At 45.1% G+C, this 19,584-nt stretch overlaps 1 protein-coding gene across 1 annotated transcript in view; it reads left to right on the top strand.

The window, feature by feature from the left end:
• Window positions 1–1,024: 1,024 nt before the first annotated feature.
• The window catches only part of LOC106582704 (protein kinase C and casein kinase substrate in neurons protein 1), a 69,654-nt gene continuing 51,094 nt past the window's right edge, over window positions 1,025–19,584 (top strand). Inside the window, exon 1 of the mRNA XM_014166029.2 lies at window positions 1,025–1,150. The gene's annotated coding sequence lies outside the window, so the exon portion shown is untranslated. The remainder of the gene's footprint in view (window positions 1,151–19,584) is intronic.

Genomic DNA, 19,584 nt, shown 5'->3' with positions numbered 1-19,584 from the left:
CCAGGGCCGGCTCCAGGCATAAGCGACATAAGCAGTTGCTTAGGGCCCCAGGTTGCTAGGGGGCCCACCCCCCAAAAAAGTTTTTAGGAACTGTCTGGTTCTCAACTTAGGATAGAATATAGAGTTAGAATAGTAGAATACACAAGGTGTAAGTTCAACATTTGGTTGTGCTTCAGCAGTTTCTCCTGTTTTCAAATCAAATTTTATTGGTCACATACACCACAGGAGGCTGGTGCTACCTTAATTGGGGAGGACGGGCTTGTGGTAATGGCTGGAGCAGAATTGGTGAAATGGTTACCATGTGTTTGATGCCATTCCATTTCCGCCGTTCCAGCCATTATTATGAGCCGTCCTCCCATGAGCAGCCTCCATTGATATACACATATTTAGCAGATGTTATCGAAATGCTTGTGTTCCTAGCTCCAACAGTGCAGTAGTATCTAACACTGACAGTCACTCAATTAGCCATTTCAGCTAACATTTTTTAGATTGTTAAATTAGTCTAGCCAGTAATCTAAATTTATAGCAATCATGGCCGAATACCGACTGGGCACGCAGTGCACATGCCCAGGGGCCCTGACCTCCAGGTGGTTCTCATTGATTTTTGTCGTCACTCTTACTCGGATATCATTAACATGGCAAAATGTGTAAAATTTCAGGATATTTGCTTTAAAACTGCAAAAATGTATCTCCACACCATGGAAAAATCAGTAGAACTGCAGAAAACATGCTTTGAAACAGTAAAAATATATCTCTGCCCAATTACAAAATAGTAGAATTGCATGAAATGTGTTAAAAAATTGCAACATTTTCTCTCCTCCACATGGCAAAATGTGTTGAATTGCAGGAAATTAACTTTCAAACATACATTTCTATCCACCATCAAGAGGGGGGCCACACTTTTTTTGATCCGCTTGGTGGGGGGGTCCCCAACCAAATCTTGCTTAGTGTCCCCAAAAAGCTAGAGCCGGCCCTGGGACCATCCCCCATATGTCGCCTCTTGTCCTGCCGCTTTTTGTGCAGCAGAAGGCAAGCCTTCACGCTGTCAATTGACGGAGCAGGGTCTACCTTTTTTTGTAGTTGCTATAACGGGAAATATTTTTATATTTAGGCCAACAGGGGAGTCGGACACATCGCATTGTGTTCTCTGGTATGTTATGCATTTACAGTATATACGCATGCACCATTTCCAGTTTGTTTCAGTAGAAACGGAAAGAATAGGCTAAGAATTGCATCTTTGACTGGTAGGCTACGCAACCCATCATATTCTGCTACTGGGGACAACGAGACTTTTGAACCCTACAGTTTTTTTTGTTGCTTTATTCTTTAGTAGCCTACATTTTATTACAATATGCACTACAAGACCAAAAGTATGTGGACACCTGCTCGTTGAACATCTCATTCCAAAATCATGTGCATTAATATGGAGTTGGTCCCCCCTTTGCTGTTATAACAGCCTGCAATCTTCTGGGAAGGCTTTCCACTAGATGTTGTAACATTGCTGCTGGAACTTGCTTCGATTCAGCCACAAGTGCGTTAGTGGAGTCGGGCACTAATGTTGGGCGATTAGGCCTGGCTCACAGTCGGCGTTCCAATTCATCCCAAAGGTATTCGATGGGGTTGAGGTCAGGGCTCTGTGCTGGCCAGTCAAGTTCTTCCACACCAATCTTGGCAAACCATTTCTGTATGAACCTCGCTTTGTGCACGGGGGCATTGTCATGCTGAAACAGGAAAGGTCCTACCCCAAACTGTTGCCACAATGTTGGAAGCACAGGATCGTCTAGAATGTCATTGTATGCTGTAGCGTGAAGATTTCCCTTCACTGAAGCACTGAAGGGGCCGGATCCATGGAAAACAGCCCCAGACCATTATTCCTCCTCTACCAAACTTTACAGTTGGCACTATTCATTGTGGCAGGTTCAGCAATGCTGTATACAGATTTTCCAGCTTTGTAGTAGGCCTAGATGGAAATAGATTATTTGGATCTATATTAAACATATTTGGGTGGCAAAAACAGAATATGCTACTTTCAGTATTATGTGTGTGAATTTCACATGCATGTTATTCATCTACAAGATGCCTTTTTACATGGCTTCCTATTACTATATAGTTAACCACATCCATCTTAATAATATAAACAACAATATTTTCTGTGATATCCATTGACTTTTTTGGCATCAAAATGGCTAGATGAAATTGACTAGTAGCTGTCATGTCTTACTTTCTTAAACTTTTTGCAACATACTGCGTTATACTACCATGCCCCAACTTCCCACATCCTCTCCTCTCTGAGTACTGAAGCTCAAGGGGATTTTCCCCCTCAACCAACTACACCACTAAATTAAAGGTTGCTGCTAACACGTTCTCCTGTAGGGCTCTCAGTGCTTGATCTGAACCATAGAAATCAAATTACTAGACCAGACAAAGCCCCTCAGAACATGGCAATTTATTCTTTGTTATTCTAGTCTAGTTCTATGGTCTGCCTGGTGGTGGAGGCTGAGTGCAAAGTTTAGGATTGAGCTGTTTGGTAATTGGAGATAGTGATAGGATACTCACAAAGGACAACTGGAGTGGACAGAGAGAGAGGCTGCATCCGGTGTCCTTAAAGGCCCAGGCCCAATAGTTCCCATCGACTGTGTTATTTTTTCTTTACATTTTACATTTAAGACATTTAGCAGACGCTCTTATTCAGAGGGAGTTACAGTGGATTCATCTGAAGGTAGTTAGGTGAGACAACCACATAGCCTACCAAATCAAATTGTATTTGTCACCTGCACCAAATACAACAGGTGTAGATCTTACCACAATGCAGTTATGAAAAATAAGAGTAAGAAAATATTTACTAAATAAACGAAAGTAAAAAAATAAAAGTAACAACAAAATGACAATAACGAGGCTATATACAGGGGGTACCGGCACCGTGTCAATGTGCGGGGGTACAGGTTAGTCGAGATAATTGATGTAATTTGTACATGTAGGTAGGGGTAAAGTGACTAGTCATAGTAAGCAATTTCTTCTCTCAATTAAGCAGCTATTAGCAAAGTCAGTGCTAGTTAGAAAAGACAAGTGCAAGTGTTAGTGCAAGAAAGGCTAGAGTGTTAGTTTATTATTATTATTGTTGTTGTTACGCTCACGTTACGTCACTGCCTAGTCCAATGTCTGCATCGCAGAATGTGACTGGGGACTCACTTACTTCAGGTATAATGTTTTGTGGAGGCCCCTAAAATAAGTACTTAGGAATTGTTATATAGGTTGTTCCAAGTAAAGCACATCATGTGCTTTCATGAATTTGGTTGAGTGCTTCTCATTCTGTTCATTTCTGCTATATACAACAGAACAACCTTTGCAAAATGTCCAGTAAACATAGGTCAGTCTCATCTGACATCACAGCCAAAACCTTGCCTCTTTCTCGTGGATGAGGAGAGGGCAGACAAGCTGTTGGCAGACTGAGAATCTGCATTGATCCCTTCTGACTATCTTTTCTGCTGTTATCTCCTGTCTGAGGGACAGACAGACAATGATGGAGAGCAACATTAGAAGAGAGGAGATCAGATTAATCTTTGTAAAGATCCGGGTTGATATTGAGGAAGAGGAAGAGATTAGAGGAGATAGAACTGACGTCTCCGTCTCAGAGATTCATCTATCTGTTTGTTTGTCTGTCTGTCATTTTGTTTTATTATGAAATCCGTCATCCTCTCTCTCTTGTCTCCTTAGGTGTGCTCCTTCAGGGGAAGGGATTCTATAGGGCTCAGTCCTAACCTGGGGTTATTTATTTATTTCACCTTTATTTAACCAGGTAGGCAAGTTGAGAACAAGTTCTTATTTACAATTGCGACCTGGCCAAGATAAAGCAAGCAGTTTGACACATACAACAACACAGAGTTACACATGGAGTAAAACAAACATACAGTCAATAATATAGTAGAAAAATAAGTCTATATACAAAGTGAGAAAATGAGGTGAGATAAGGGAGGTAAAGGCAAAAAAGGCCATGGTGCCGAAGTAAATACAATATAGCAAGTAAAACACTGGAATGGTAGATTTGCAGTGGAAGAAAGTGCAAAGTAGAAATATAAATAATGGGGTGCAAAGGAGCAAAATAAATAAATAAATACAGTAGGGGAAGAGGTAGTTGTTTGGGCTAAATAATAGATGGGCTATGTACAGGTGCAGTAATCTGTGAGCTGCTCTGACAGCTGGTGCTTAAAGCTAGTGAGGGAGATAAGTGTTTCCAGTTTCAGAGATTTTTGTAGTTCGTTCCTGTCATTGGCAGCAGAGAACTGGAAGGAGAGACGACCAAAGGAGGAGTTGGCTTTAGGGGTGACCAGAGAGATATACCTGCTGGAGCGCGTGCTACAGGTGGGTGCTGCTATGGTGACCAGTGAGCGGAGATAAGGGGGGACTTTACCTAGCAGGGTCGTGTAGATGACCTGGAGCCAATGTGTTGGCGACGATTATGAAGCGAAGGCCAGCCAACGAGAGCGTACAGGTCGCAGTGGTGGGTAGTATATGGGGCTTTGGTGACAAAACGGATGGCACTGTGATAGACTGCATCCAGCTTGTTGAGTAGGGTATTGGATGGCTATTTTGTAAATGACATCGCCGAAGTCGAGGATTGGTAGGATGGTCAGTTTTACGAGGGTATGTTTGGCAGCATGAGTGAAGGATGCTTTGTTGTGAAATAGGAAGCCAATTCTAGATTTAACTTTGGATTGGAGATGATTGATGTGAGTCTGGAAGGAGAGTTTACAGTCTAACCAGACACCTAGGTATTTGTAGTTGTCCACAAATTCTAAGTCAGAACCGTCCAGAGAAGTGATGCTGGACAGGCGGGCAGGTGCAGGCAGCGATCGGTTGAAGAGCATGCATTTAGTTTTACTTGTATTTAGGAGCAGTTGGAGACCACGGAAGTCCAAAGAAGGGCCAGAAGTATACAGAATGGTGTCGTCTGCATAGAGGTGGATCAGAGATTCACCAGCAGCAAGAGCGACATCATTGATGTATACAGAGAAAAGAGTTGGCCCAAGAATTGAACCCTGTGGTACCCCCATAGAGACTGCCAGAGGTCCGGACAGCAGGCCCTCCGATTTGACACACTGAACTCTATCAGAGAAGTAGTTGGTGAACCAGGCGACGCAATCGTTTGAGAAACCAAGGCTACTGAGTCTGCCGATGAGGATGTGGTGATTAACAGAGTCAAAAGCTTTGGCCAGGTCAATGAATACGGCAGCACAGTATTGTTTCTTATCGATGGCGGTTACGATGTCGTTTAGGACCTTGAGCGTGGCTGAGGTGCACCCATGACCAGCTCTGAAACCAGATTGCATAGCGTAGAGGGTGCGGTGGGATTCGAAATGGTCGGTAATCTGTTTGTTGACTTGGCTTTCGAAGACCTTAGAAAGGCAGGGTAGGATGGATATAGGTCTGTAGCAATTTGGGTCAAGAGTGTCACCTCCTTTGAAGAGGGGGATGACAGCAGCTGCTTTCCAATCTATGGGAATCTCAGACGACACGAAAGAGAGGTTGAACAGGCTAGTAATAGGGGTTGCAATAATTTCGGCAGATAATTTTAGAAAGAAAGGTCCAGATTGTCAAGCCCAGCTGATTTGTAGGGGTCCAGATTTTGCAGCTCTTTCAGAACATCAGCTGAATGGATTTGGGAGAAGGAGAAATGGGGGAGGCTTGGGCGAGTAGCTGTGGGGGGTGCAGTGCTGTTGAATGCAGTAGGGGTAGTTAGGTGGAAAGCATGGCCAGCCGTAGAAAAATGCTAATTGAAATTCTCAATTATAGTGGGCTTATCGGTGGTGACAGAGTTTCCTATCCTCAGTGCAGTGGGCAGTTGGGAGGAGGTGTTCTTATTCTCCATGGACTTTACCATGTCCCAGAACTTTTTAGAGTTTGAGTTGCAGTAAGCAAATTTCTGTTTGAAAAAGCTAGCCATGGCGTTTCTAACTGCCTGTGTGTATTGGTTTCTAACTTCCCTGAAAAGTTGCATATCGCGGGGGCAGTTCGATGCTAATGCAGAACGCCACAGGATATTTTTGTGTTGGTTAAGGGCAGTCAGGTCTGGGGAGAACCAAGGGCTATATCTGTTCCTGGTTCTAAATTTCTTGAAAGGGGCATGCTTATTTAAGATGGTGAGGAAGGCATTTAAAAAAAAATTACCAGGCATCCTCTACTGAAGGGATGAGGTCAATATCCTTCCAGGATACCAGGGCCAGGTCGATTAGAAAGGCTTGCTCGTTGAAATGTTTCAGGGAGCGTTTGACAGTGATGAGTGGAGGTCGTTTGACCGCTGACCTAGCAGGGTCTTGTAGATGATCTGGAGGCCGGTGGGTTTGGCGACGAGTATGAAGCGAGGGCCAGCCAACGAGAGCGTACAGGTCGCGGTGGTGGGTAGTATATGGGGCTTTGGTGACAAAACGGATGGCACTGTGATAGACTGCATCCAATTTATTGAGTAGGGTATTGGATGGCTATTTTGTAAATGACATCGCCGAAGTCGAGGATTGGTAGGATGGTCAGTTTTACGAGGGTATGCTTGGCAGCATTGTTTGGCAGGTTATATGGAAACCTGATTGAACCAGTTGAGAAGGTAAAGGTTTTCACTGATTTCTGATTAAGCTAGGGTTGTGACAATGATAGAATTTGGGATAATGATTAATTGTCATGCAAATAGCCACAGTTATTGTCATTTTTGTAGATCTTTTTTTTTTAGCTTGTAATGCATCATAATCCATCTTTGAAAATATACCTGAAGACATACCTAATAAACGCAACACAGCTTTGGTGACACCCCTGTCTAAGAAATGTATGGTTTTGACCGCTTGGAGGTATTGGAAATTAAGCTTCTCCTCCCAACCGTGCTGTTCTGCTATTATAATGAACTTTACCCACTTCATGTAAAAATGTAAAACTGCTAATGGGTTAACTATATTTTACTTGAATATAAAGTTGAATCCACCCTTCTCCTAAAATGAATGTATTAAGGCAAATTATGATGATGATTTTTTTCAGTTCACGTTTATTCCATAATTGTCGGTTACACGATTATACAACAATTGTGTCAGCCCTAGATTATGCGCTCAGTGCATTCCACATAAACGTGCTACACTATGAGCATAAAGCCCTCTGTATTCTACTGGTTACACTTCCTCTATAGATGCTGGCCTTGAGCTTCTTTAACGCATCCCTCCTTTCTCAAACAAATCACTGGTCAGGCACAATTCGATAGGGAGAAAGCAAGATCTATAGTTAGTCCAAGAAAGGGAGGAAGAATGGATTTCTGGACTATGCAAACACGGCCACTGTATTATTGGTATCTGGCTGAGTGGCGGTGAGGGCAGCAGGGAGGCCCAGATCAGGCAGGCCCGGACACCCAAACCAACCAGGCTTGGCAGTAATTGAGCAAAGGGCCTAATAAAGGCTCTGATAGAGCCTTATGGGCCTGGTCAAAAGTAGTGGACTGAACAGGAAGCCATTTTGGGATTCAAACAAAGAAGAACCCCTGTGGGTGTTGGCTGCAGGTTTTAACTGTTCATCTATACTATTGATTTAGTGTCACCTAGAGCCAGGGAGAGGGCAGGGAGGGGCGGAGGGGGAGGGAATGGCTTTATGTTGCCACGGCAACTGGATTTATTAAAGTTTGGTGCAGTAGACAGAGCTAAGGTATTTCCTTGGGTGTGTGTGTGTGTGTGTGTGTGTGTGTGTGTGTGTGTGTGTGTGTGTGTGTGTGTGTGTGTGTGTGCGCGTGCCTATGCTTGTGTGCATGCATTTGATCGTGTGAGAGAGAGAGAGAGAGAGAGAGAGAGACAAAGAATGAAATAGCCTGTAGCAGAGAGAACTTGTTTGATTGTAGACTTCTCCAAGGCCCCGTTTAATCCTCTGAGCCCATGTTAGCACGTCGAGCTGGCAGACAGACCCTATAGTCTCAGTGTTAATGTGCTAAAATCTGTGCCTTAATTGTGCTTTGACTCCAGCATCTCTGATAATGTAGATGGTATTTGATTGCCTGCATCCTTAAACGGTTTTCCCTCTCACTGCGCAGCCAAGAGAGTTCATTCATGAAAACACCATCAGAGAATCTCTCTCTGTGTGGATAGTCACCGTGAGCAGCTGCAGTGTGTATTTGAGTGACTCATTTCACCAAGTTGGCACTGTAATCTCTGAAACGATTGGCTGCCTCTCTGCAGAGCTCTGTAGCGTTCCTGAGTATGGTTGCTCCAATGGTTGCTGTAGGCCAGGGCGAAGCACCGCCGCAATGTGTTACAGTACGTTTCGACCGGAAGCGGTGCCTCCGCTTGACCACGCCTCGCTCCAAAAGATTGGCCGCTTTGTGGGAGTAGACGTGAACCTATTCAAGTAAGTAAGTAAATACATTAAAAAATATTTATATACAGTACCAGTCAAAAGTTTGAACACACCTATTCATGCAAGGATTTTTCTTTATTTTTACTATTTTCTACATTGTAGAATAATAGTGAAGACATCACAGCCAGCACAGCCAGACATCACAGCCAGCACTGCCAGAAGAGGACTGGCCACCCTTCGTAGCCTGGTTCTAGGTTTCTTCCTAGGTTCCGGCCTTTCTAGGGAGTTTTTCCTAGCCACCATGCTTCTACATCTGCATTGCTTGCTGTTTGGGGTTTTAGGCTGTGTTTCTCTACAGAACTTTGTGACATCGGCTGATGTAAAAAGGGCTTCATAAATACATTTTATTGATAAAAAATAACACATATGGAATCATGTAGTAACCAAAAAAGTGTTAAACAAATACAAATATATTTTATATTGGAGATTCTTTAAAGTAGGCACTCTTTGCCTTGATGACAGCTTTGCACACTCTTGGCATTCTCTCAACTAGCTTCATGAGGAATGCTTTTCCAACAGTCTTGAAGGAGTTCCCACATATGCTGAGCACTTGTTGGCTATGGCTTGTTGGCTGCTCTGCATGAAAACATACATGAAATGAGTTTCAAAATGAATAGGAAATATAGTCAAGACATTGATAAGGTTATAAATAATGATTTTTAATTGAAATAATAATTGTGTCCTTCAGACTTTGCTTTTGTCAAGGAATCCTCTATTTGTAGCAATTACAGCCTTGTAGACCTTTGGCATTCTAGTTGTCAATTTGTTGAGGTAATCTGAAGAGATTTCACCCCATGCTTCCTGAAGCACCTCCCACAAGTTCGATTGATGGGCACTTCTTACGTACCATACGGTCAAGACAACAACAGCTCAATAGGGTTGAGATCCGGTGACTGTGCTGGCCACTCCATTATAGACAGAATACCAGCTGACTGCTTCTTCCCTAAATATTTATTGCATAGTTTGGAACTGTGCTTTGGGTCCTGTTGTAGGAGGAAATTGGCTCAAATTAAGCGCCGTCCACAGGGTATGGCATGGCGTTGCAAAATGGAGTGATAGCCTTCCTTCTTCAAGATCCCTTTTACCCTGTACAAATCTCCCATTTTAACACCACCAAAGCACCCCAAGACCATCACATGGACAGATGGCGTCAAGCACTCCTCCAGCATCTTTAGATTTGTTCTGCATTTCACGAATGTTCTTCTTTGTGATCCAAACACCTCAAACTTATATTTGTCTGTCCATAACACTTTTTTCCCAATCTTTCTCTGTCCAGTGTCTGTGTTCTTTCGCCCATCTTAATCGTTTATTTTTATTGGCCAGTCTGAGATATGGCTTTTTCTTTGCAACTCTGCCTAGAAGGCCAGCATCCCGGAGTCGCCTCTTCACTGTTGATGTTGAGACTGGTGTTTTGCGGAGTACTATTTAATGAAGCTTCCATTTGAGGACTTGTGAGGTGTCTGTTTCTCAAACTAGACACTCTAATGTACTTGTCCTCTTGCTCAGTTTTGCACCGGGGCCTCCCACTACTCTTTCTATTCTGGTAGAGCCAGTTTGTGCTGTTCTGTGAAGGGAGTAGTACACAGCGTTGTACGAGATCTTCAGTTTCTTGGCAATTTCTTGCATGGAATGGCCTTCATTTCTCAGAACAAGAATAGACTGACGAGTTTCAGAAGAAAGTTCTTTGTTTCTGGCCATTTTGAGCCTGTAATCGAACCCACGAATGCTGATGCTCCAGATACTCAACTAGTCTAAAGAAGGCCAGTTTTATTGTGCCTTTAATTAGCACAACAGTTTTCAGCTGTGCTAACATAATTGCAAAAGGGTTTTCTAATGACCAATTAGCCTTTAAAATTATAAACTTGGATTAGTTAACACACCGTGCCATTGGAACACAGGAGTGATGGTTGCTGATAATGGGCCTCTGTACGACTAGGTCGATTTGCAACATTAACAATATCTAAACTGTATTTCTGATCAATTTGATGTTATTTTAATGGACTTTTATTTTTGCTTTTCTTTCAAAAACAAGGACATTTCTAAGTCACCCCAAACTTTTGAATGGTAGTATATATACAGTGGGGCAAAAAACTATTTAGTCAGCCACCAATTGTGCAAGTTCTCCCACTTAAAAAGATGAGAGGGGCCTGTAATTTTCATCATAGGTACACGTCAACTATGACAGACAAAATGAGAACAAAAAAATCCAGAAAATCACATTTTAATGAATTTATTTGCAAATTATGGTGGAAAATAAGTATTTGGTCACCTACAAACAAGCAAGATTTCTGGCTCTCACAGACCTGTAACTTCTTCTTTAAGAGGCTCCTCTGTCGTTTTTGGAGGACAAAGAATGCTGAGTTGCATCCAAAGAACACCATACCTACTGTGAAGCATGGGGGTGGAAACATCATGCTTTGGGGCTGTTTTTCTGCAAAGGGACCAGGACGACTGATCCGTGTAAAGGAAAGAATGAATGGGGCCATGTATCGTGAGATTTTGAGTGAAAACCTCCTTCCATCAGCAAGGGCATTGAAGATGAAACGTGGCTGGGTCTCAGCATGACAATGATCCCAAACACACCGCCCGGGCAATGAAGGAGTGGCTTCGTAAGAAGCATTTCAAGGTCCTGGAGTGGCCTAGCCAGTCTCCAGATCTCAACCCGATAGAAAATCTTTGGAGGGAGTTGAAAGTCCGTGTTGCCCAGCGACAGCCCCAAAACATCACTGCTCTAGAGGAGATCTGCATGGAGGAATGGGCCAAAATACCAGCAACAGTGTGTGAAAACCTTGTGAAGACTTACAGAAAACGTTTGACCTGTGTCATTGCCAACAAAGGGTATATAACAAAGTATTGAGATAAACTTTTGTTATTGACCAAATACTTATTTTCCACCATAATTTGTAAATAAATTCATTAAAAATCCTACAATGTGATTTTCTGGATTTGTTTTCTCATTTTGTCTGTCACAGTTGAAGTGTCCCTATGATGAAAATTACAGGCCTCTCTCATCTTTTTAAGTAGGAGAACTTGCACCATTGGTGGCTGACTAAATACTTTTATGCCCCACTGTACAGTGGCAAGAAAAAGTATGTGAACTCTTTGGAAATACCTGGATTTCTGCATAAATTGGTCAGAAAATTTGATCTGATCTTCATCTAGGTCACAACTACAGACAAACATAGTCTGCTTAAACTAATAACATAAACAATTATACGTTTTCATGACTTTATTGCACACACCGTGTAAACATTCACAGTGCAGGGTGGGAAAAGTATGTGAACCCTTGGATTTAACATTTTGTGCCTACATTTTCTGTAGTTGAGGATCAGACCTGCACAACGGTCAGGAGGAATTTTGGACCATTCCTCTTTACAAAACTATTTCAGTTCAGCAATATTCTTAGGATGTCTGGTGTGAACTGCTCTCTTGACGCCGTGCCACAGCATCTCAATCGGGTTGAGGTCAGGACTCTGACTCGGCCACTCCAGAAGGCATATTTTTTGGGAAATCTGTTGAAGACATTCTGTTGTTGATTTACTTCTGTGTTTTTGGTCGTTGTCCTGTTGCATCACCCAACTTCTGTTGAGCTTCAATTGGCAGACAGATTTGTGCACCATATTTGAGAGAAATAAGCTTTTTGTGCATATGGAACATTTCTGGGATTTTTATTTCAGCTCATGAAACATGGGAGCAACACTTTACATATTGGGTTTGTATATGAAACAGGGCCCTCTGTCTTACTATGTAGGCCATGTGTCTGATGCTGTCTGGCCAAAAAGTATGACATGCCATACTATTTTTGGCAGACAACATCAGATACATGGGCTACACATACTGAAACAGAGGCATGTTTCGCTCGCTCAGATGCTTTAATTCAGAATGATGCATCTTTCTGTCAGCACGCGTCTTGGTCAAAGAAATTATCAATATTTTAATATTTAATTTGGAAGCACAAGGAGGTATGGTAGGGGGAGTCATATTTTATCAGTAGCCTATGTAAAATGTTATATGAGTCAATTAAGTGTCCATCTGGTCAATTAAGGCAGTTAGGACTGTTTAGAACTACAAATATCCAACATGGCATTATTATATCCGCCAAAGCGTTATTTTATCCACTATGGTGTTATTATATCATGCTAAGACATGAGGTGATGGCAGCGGATGAATGGCTACCAGTGGGTCCAGTTCCTGCTGTAGACCATACTATTTACCAAGAAGGTTTTCATATATTTTTTTTTAGCTGTCTATTTATCACCTCAAACCAATGCTGGCACTAAGACCGCACTAAACGAGCTGTATGGGGCATAAGCAAACAACAACATGCTAATGGAGAGGTGGCGCTCCTAGTGGCCATTGATTTGAATACAGGGAAACTGAAATCCGTCTTACCTAATTTCTACCAGCATGTCACCTGTTTAACTAGATGCGAAAAAAACCTCTAGATCACCGTTACTCCACAAACAAAAAACGCATACAAAGCTCTTCTTTGCCCTCCATTTGGCAAATCTGATCATAACTCTATCCTCCTGATTCCTGCTTACAAGCAAAACCTCTAACAGGTAGTACCAGTGACGCTTAAATACGGAAGTGGTCCGATGAAGCGAAGGCTGGTGCCAGGACAACAACCTCACCCTAAATGTCAGCAAGACAAAGGATCTGATTGTGGACTACAAGAAACAGAGGGCCGAGCACGCCACCATTCACATCGACAGGGCTGTAGAGGAGCATGTCGAGAGCAGCAAGTTCTTCGGTGTCCACATCACTAAGGATCTGTCATGGTCCACACACACCAACACAGTTTTAAAGAGGGCATGACAATGCCTCTTCCCCCTCAGGAGGCTGAAAAGATTTGTCATAGACCCTCAGATCCTCAAAAAGTTATACAGCTGCACCATTGAGAGCATCTTGACTGGCTGCATCACCGCTTGGTATGGTCCAGTACATCCCTGGGGCCGAACTCCCTGCCATCCAGGACCTCTACACCAGGCGGTGTCAGAGGATGGCCCTAAAAAAAGACTCCAGCCACCCAACTTAAAGACTGTTCTCTCTACTACTGCATGGCAAGCAGTACCAATGCACCAAGTCTGGAACCAACAGGACCCTGAACAGCTTCTACTCCTATAGCGGTATTGTTAGAGAGGGGTAAAGATAACGATTTTTGTTTGGACGCCAGGCAGGTATTAACCCTGCTGAAAGATAAATTGTAGGATAGATAGGGTACTGCTACCAGACACACACACATCAGCAGAAGAGACTGCCTAGAGTGTAACCTGTTTGCCAGATAGCCAGTGTAGAGAAAATATAAGACTCCATCTAGATTTACATTACATTTACCTAATTTAGCAGACGCTCTTATCCAGAGCGACTTACAAATTGGTGCATTCACCTTATGATATCCAGTAGAACAACCACTTTACAATAGTACATCTATATCTTTTTTGGGGGGGGTAAGGTCGGGGGGAATACCTATCCTTATGACATCCAGTGGAACAACCACTTTACAATAGTACATCTATATCTTTTTTTGGGGGGGGGGTAGGGTCGGGGGGAATACCTATCTTTAAGGAATTCCTATCCCAGGTATTCCTTAAAGAGGTGGGGTTTCAGGTGTCTTCGGAAGGTGGTGATTGACTCCGCTGTCCTGGCGTCGTGAGGGAGCTTGTTCCACCATTGGGGTGCCAGAGCAGCGAACAGTTTTGACTGGGCTGAGCGGGAACTGTGCTTCCGCAGAGGTAGGGAGGCGAGCAGGCCAGAGGTGGATGAACGTAGTGCCCTTCTTTGGGTGTAGGGACTGATCAGAGCCTGAAGGTACGGAGGTGCCGTTCCCCTCACAGCACCGTAGGCAAGCACCATAGTCTTGTAGCAGATGCGAGCTTCAACTGGAAGCCAGTGGAGTGTGTGGAGGAGCGGGGTGACGTGAGAGAACTTGGGAAGGTTGAACACCAGGCGGGCTGCGGCGTTCTGGATGAGTTGTAGGGGTTTAAAGGGGAGGGTCCGGGTGGGCCTTCCTACGGCGGCGGCTCTGGTGCGGGACATGGACCCCGCTCCACCCTCGGCTTGGCCCACTTAGGTGGCGCCCCTGGCTGCGCCGGAGGACTGGCGGGCGACCCTGGCTGCGGCCGGCTGGCGGGCGACCCTGGCTACGCCCGGCTGGCGGGCGGCTCTGGCTGCGCCCGGCTGGCGGGCGGCTCTGTCGGCTCCGGACTGGCGGGCGGCTCTGATGGCTCCGGACTGGCGGGCGGCTCTGGCGGCTCCGGACTGGCGGGCGGCTCTGGCGGCTCTGGCGGCTCTGGCCCAGGATTCACCAGGCTGGGGAGACATGCAGGAGGCCTGGCTCTGGGTGCAGGCACAGGACTCACCAGGCTGGGGAGACCCACAGGAGGCCTGGTCCTGGGAGGAGGCACAGGATAGACCAGGCTGGAGAGACCCCCTGGAGGCCTGGTCCTGGGAGGAGGCACAGGATAGACCAGGCTGGAGAGACCCACTGGAGGCCTGGTCCTGGGAGGAGGCACAGGATAGACCAGGCTGGAGAGACCCACTGGAGGCCTGGTCCGAGGAGGAGGCACAGGATAAACCGGGCTGTGGGGGAGCACTAGAGTTCTGGTGCGTAGGCTTGCCACCCATACTCCAAGCTGAATGCCCACTCTTGCCCGGCACGGGCAGAGCGCAGGCGTAGGGTGAACTGAGCCCTCCCAGCGCCCCAGAGACACAGTGCGCAGAGCCGGCGCAGGATAACCTGGACCGAAACGGCGCACTGGAGACCAGACGCGCTGAGCTGGCACAATCCACCCTGGCTCGATGCCCACACGCATGGCACTTGCGGGGGGCTGGCCTATAGCGCACCGGGCTATGAGTGCGCACTGGAGACACCGTGCGCTTCATAGCATAACACGGTGCCTGACCAGTACCACACTGCTTCCGGTAAGCACGGGGGGTTGGCTCAGGTCTCCAACCTGACTCTGCCACACTCCCCGTGTGCCCCCCCCTCATTTTTTGGGGGGGCTGCCTCTCGTGCCTGTTGCGCTCCCTTGCCTCATACCAGCGCCTTTCAGCTTTCGCTGCCTCGATCTCCCACTGCGGGCGGCGATACTCCCCAGCTTGAGCCTATGGTCCTTTTCCGTCCAGTAATTCCTCCCACTTCCAGGAATCCTGAATGCTCTTCTCCTGGTGCTGCTCCTTCCTCCGCTGCTTGGTCCTTTTCTGGTGGGTGATTCTGTAACGGCCGTCGTCGCAATGAGACCAAGGTGCAGCAGAGGATGTGTTCATCATTAGGAATTTTAATAAATGAATCAACACTACAAACAAAACACGAAAAGAAACAACGATCTACAGCTGTTCCTGATTGAGAGCCACACACGGCCAAACCAAAGAAACAAACCAACATACAAAAATAAACATAGAACGCCCACCCATGTAACACCCTGGCCTAACCAAAATAGAAAACAAAAAAACCCTCTCTATGGCCAGGACGTTACAACATAGAACACAGACAACAATCAAAGCTATATACAGGTGTCATCAGATCCAGAGGACATAAGAATAGAATTAGCAGAGGTCCTGGAAAGCTTTTCTGAACACCACGGTCTTCAGCTGTGCCTTAAAGGAAGACAGCCCTAATAGTGTCTGGAAGTGTGTTCTACAGCTGCAGAGCTGCACAACTGAATGCCCTGTCACCCATAGTTTATAGTCTGCTGAAGGGACACTGACCTGGAGGAGTGAAGGGTGCGTGTGGGGCAGGAGGGTAGAATGAGGTCTGACAGGTACTTGGGTTCAGAGCTGTGGATAATTTGGTAGGTGTGAAACAGGATTTTGTTGTTGATGCGTGAGCAGTGATGGTTGAACAGTACTGGAGTGATCAGGATACTTGCAGAAGACTTCTGGAAATCCTGTAGCCTGTTTAGGCACTTGGCAGATGCGCCAACAAAATGGGCATTATAATAGTCCAGACGGGATGAAATAAAGGTGTGGATGAGTTGCTCAGCTGCAGGTTGTGATAGCATAAGTCATAACCTGGCAACGTTCTGTAAATGGAAAAATTTGACTTTGGTCATACTCTTGATGTGGACCTTAAATGAGAGCTGACTGTCAAATATCAACCCAGGTTGTAAACCTCACTGGAAGGGAGGACCTTGACACTATCAATATTGAGGCTGCAGCTGCTGATGTTGTTTATGATGGTGCGAGTGCTAATCAGGACGACCTCCGTCTTTTTGCAGGTTAACTGCAGGAAACTCAACTGCATCCACGCTTTTATGTCCTGCAGGCAGCTGACCAAAAGTGCAGTGGCAGTATTTGTGGAGACATACAGCTGAGTGTCATCAGCATGACACTGTTTTCTCAAGATAGTTCCAAGTGGCAGCATGTAGATACAAAACAGTAGTGGCCCCTGGACCGAGCCTTGAGGCAACCCCATGTCGGACCACAACTGTGTCTGACTTACTAGGACCAATAGCTATAAACTGGTAGCAATCTGTGAGATGGGACCTGAACCAGTCCAGTATCTGACAGGCCCAGGAGCTTCTCAATGCGGTCTAGCAGGACGGTATGGCTGATCGTGTCGAATGCTGCATTGAGGTCCAGCAGTATGAGGGTGCTTGCAGCCCCAGAGTCAGCATTCATCAGGAGGTCATTGGTGGCCCTTACCAGGGCAGTCTCTGTGCTGTGTCTAGCTCCGAAACCTGACTGGAAGGGTTCAAGTAGGTTGTGAGTGACCAAATGGTTTTGGAGCTGGTTAGAAACAGCACATTCGAGGAGCTTACTCAGGAAGGGCAGGTTGGAAATAGGCTTGTAAACTCAGCAAAAAAAGAAACATCCTCTCACTGTCAACTGTATTTATTTTCAGCAAACTTAACATGTGTAAATATTTATATGAACATAACAAGATTCAACGACGGAGACATAAACTGAACAAGTTCCACAGACATGTGACAGTCCGATGATGCTGTGACACACCGCTGTGACACATCGCCCCAGACCATGACGGACTCTCCACCTCCAAATCCAGAGTACAGGCCTCGGTGTAACGCTCATTCCCTCGACAATAAACGCAAATCTGACCTTCACCCCTGGTGAGACAAAACCGAGACTCGTCAGTGAATAGCACTTTCGCCAGTCCTGTCTGGTCCAGTAACGGTGGGTTTGTGCCCATAGGCGACGTTGTTGCCGGTGATGTCTGGTGAGGACCTGCCTTACAACAGGCCTACAAGCCCTCAGTCCAGCCTCTCTCAGACTATTGAGGACAGTCTGAGCACTGATGGAGGGATTGTGCATTCCTCGTGTAACTCGGGCAGTTGTTGTTGCCATCCTGTACTTGTCCCGCAGGTGTGATGTTCGGATGTACCGATCCTGTGCAGGTGTTGTTACACGTGGTCTGCCACTGCGAGGACGATCAGCTGTCCGTCCTGTCTCCCTGTAACGCTGTCTTAGGCGTCTCACAGTACGGACATTGCAATTTATTGCCTTTGCACATCAGCAGTCCTCATGCCTCCTTGCAGCATGGAAAAGGCACGTTCACGCAGATGAGCAGGGACCCTGGGCATCTTTCTTTTGTTGTTTTTCAGAGTCAGTAGAAAGGCCTCTTTAGTGTCCTAAGTTTTCCTAACTGTGACCTTAATTGCCTACCGTCTGTAAGCTGTTAGTGTCTTAACGACCGTTCCACAGGTGCATGTTCATTAATTATTTATGGTTCCTTGAACAAGCATTGGAATCATTGTTTAAACCCTTTATAATGAAGATCTGTGAAGTTATTTGGATTTTTACGAATTATCTTTGAAAGACACAGGGTCCTGAAAAAGGGAAATTTCTTTTTTTGCTGAGTTTAGTTCTAGAGATTGTCAGGGTCAGATCCAGGCTTTTTAAGTACTGGTGTGACAGCGGCCAGTTTGAGCTGAAGAGGAACACATCCAGTGATGAATTGACTTGCTGATAATTTCTGTGAAGAAAGGCTCCAGAGCAGGTAAGCAGGTGGGGATAGTGTCAAGTGTGCAAGTGGTGGGCTTCGTTGTTTTAACCAGCTTGGTTACATCAGCTGCAGTTACTGTGGTGAAGGTGGAGAACCTGGACTCAGGGAGCATAGGACTGGCTATCTCAACTACCAGGCCTGGAGAAGATAGGATGATGTTATTGATGTTTTACATTTTGCTTTGGAAGAAGCACAGGTATTGATTGCACCGTTCTGGGGAAGCTGAGGTAGCAGAATTGTTCAAAGGTTGGAGGAGCTTGCTTACAGTAAAGAACAGCACCCGGGAGTTACCACTGCTGATCAGTTGAGATAATAGGATGTCCGAGCTGCATTTAATATATACTAGATATGTACTTATATGTACATATCTACGTCAATTACCTCGTACCCCTGCACATCAACTCGGTGCTGGTACCCCGTGTATATAGCCAAGTTAGCGTTACGCAATTGTGTATTTATTATGACCTTTTATTTTATTATTATACTACATTTGATTATTTCTCTATTTTATTTCTCTCTGCATTGTTGAGAAGAGCCGGCAAGTAAGCATTTCCCTGTTAGTCTACACCTGTTTTTTTTTTACAAAGCATGTGACAAAATAAGATTTGATTAGAGCATCAGAGGGAAACAGAAGCAATTAACACAGAATGATTTTACGGCAGACACCTCACCAGACCTGCCCTCGTGTCTGTAATTCCTGAACATAGAGGGAGTAGCACCAACAGTCTGGATACATGCGAGCTGATGGGGAGGTCATGTATCGAGAATAAAAAAACAAAATAAATCAATAAAAAGCCTGCAGGTGGTATGGTATATTATATGCTGCTCCCAGGTGCTTTGATTCAACTGCACCACAATACACAGATGATGTTTCTGCTCGAATAGCCTTCATCAGGTGGCTTTAAGTCTTTCTTCATATGAGCAGCATTTACCGTGTGTAAGCTTTCTTTCTTTATTCATCAGTATTTACACTTGGCCCAGCACCCAGTGTGGGAATTTGGGATGTGCATATCATTTCCACACCCAACAGAAAGAAAAGATTGGGGTCAGCCTTGTGTAGTAGCCAGCAGGCGAGAGAAGCCTTTGTGTTTGAAGTGTAGGAGAATTAGTTTGATCCCCTCCTCAATCTGAGTCAGTCCATCTACACATTCTCTCTATCATTCCCTAAGGTGCTGCCAGAAAGGGAGGGAGGTGTGTGTTGAAAGCAGACTGAGTCTATGAAATAAAGGCTGCTGCTGGTGCTTATATAT

This window comes from Salmo salar, chromosome ssa22 (genome assembly GCF_905237065.1).
Source record: "Salmo salar chromosome ssa22, Ssal_v3.1, whole genome shotgun sequence".
Lineage (NCBI taxonomy): Eukaryota > Metazoa > Chordata > Actinopteri > Salmoniformes > Salmonidae > Salmo > Salmo salar.
This window is presented reverse-complemented; position numbering and strand designations above follow the sequence as displayed.